The sequence below is a fragment of the Dama dama genome, chromosome 24, assembly GCF_033118175.1.
Source record: "Dama dama isolate Ldn47 chromosome 24, ASM3311817v1, whole genome shotgun sequence".
Lineage (NCBI taxonomy): Eukaryota > Metazoa > Chordata > Mammalia > Artiodactyla > Cervidae > Dama > Dama dama.
Genome location: NC_083704.1, coordinates 18,315,162 through 18,316,630, shown reverse-complemented (window position 1 = coordinate 18,316,630; position 1,469 = coordinate 18,315,162). Strand labels below are relative to the sequence as shown.

Genomic DNA, 1,469 nt, shown 5'->3' with positions numbered 1-1,469 from the left:
ATAACACCCAGTTATTTCCTTTCCTTATAAATATGTGATCCCAAAATATTATTGCTTGAAAGTTTACTCTCCAACTGAGGGATTAAATTATTTAGACTGCAGAAACCTATGTGGCTACCTTCAAAATGAGGTCATGTCAGATAGTTTCAGAATATCATCAAAGTTCTTAATTTAAAAAGTAAATAAGAAAAAAAATACCAAGACAAGTGTGTCAGGAATATGCATTTTTCCACCAGAGACTAACCTTATGAGGATCACGGCTTTTCCTATAGCTTGGGGGCTTTGAAAAATTCAAAATAAAGTGTTAACAACAGCATTCTCCCAAACCCCAAATTATATGGCAAGTGCTAGGGCCCTTCAGAAAGGATCCAGGACACCAGGAAAAACAATGAAGAAATACTTTGTTGAAACTTGCCTAGTGAATTGTAGCCTGAAAGGTTAGAACACATCTCTTGAAATTTAGGAAGAGAATCTGTTTTCTGGATCTTTTCCATGCCTTCCAGACATGGGCCAGCCTGTTCACATTAGAACGTCCTATAGATCCTGCTGAATATAAAACCCTGGATGCTGACACTAGTGTGGAAGCTCACATAGCCTGGGTACCACCTCTGCAGTTACCGCTGCACATAGACCACTTAGCATCTTAGATACTCTGAGCACCTGGTTATCTCACGGGCACTCCCCTGGCAACGGCAGCCACATTGATGCCACTGGGATGCCCAAACTGTGCAGCAGCCCCTGAGTTCCTTCTCAACCAAGGGAAGCAACCAGCTTGGGGAGGATCTGCTAGTAGTTAGGATTGAGTGACACAGTGTATCTGTTACATAAAAGTTCTAATGAATTAAGCATTTTACCATGATCACAAATGAGGTAGATAATAGCCACATGTCACAGATGGGAAAAACACAGCTTTAAGAGAATACGTGACTTGGACAGGCAGCTGTGCTAAGCCTCAAATCTGATGCTGAGGTCAGACCTTTCCACCGGGCCAGACTGACTGCTAGGTGTATTGATAGGTCTGTTCAGTCAAGCCCTGAGTCAGGCCCTGGGGTCGTGAGTATAAGATAGAGTCCCCAGAACTTCCCTGGTGGTCCAGTGGCTAAGACTCTGTGTTCCTAATGCAGGGGGCCTGGGTTCAATCCCTGGTCAGGGAACTAGATCCCACATGCCACAGCTAAAGATCCACGTGTCACGATTAAGACCCGGTACAGCCAAACAAATAAATAAATATTTAAAACAAAAAGAAAAAAAAAAAAAAAGCGTCCCTGCTCCCGCGACTCCTGCACCCTCCAGCAAGGGAGATGGACCCTGGGGTGTCAAATGTACCAGCTGAGCTCACACTGGAGTTGGCCTCAGCTCAGTGAGAAGGCTTTGTCTAAGGGCCATTCCCAGGCTCCTTCCCACTGACATCAGTGATGACTCTGCAGACACGGGCGTCCTCTGGCTACATGACATACTCTGCATATCAT

General features: G+C 44.7%; 1 non-coding gene across 1 annotated transcript; it reads left to right on the top strand.

Moving 5' to 3' along the window:
* Nucleotides 1–1,081: 1,081 nt before the first annotated feature.
* TRNAR-CCU (transfer RNA arginine (anticodon CCU)) lies at nucleotides 1,082–1,154 on the top strand. Its single transcript has one exon. It is a non-coding gene; the product is annotated as a tRNA-Arg (tRNA).
* The last annotated feature ends 315 nt before the right edge of the window (nucleotides 1,155–1,469 follow it).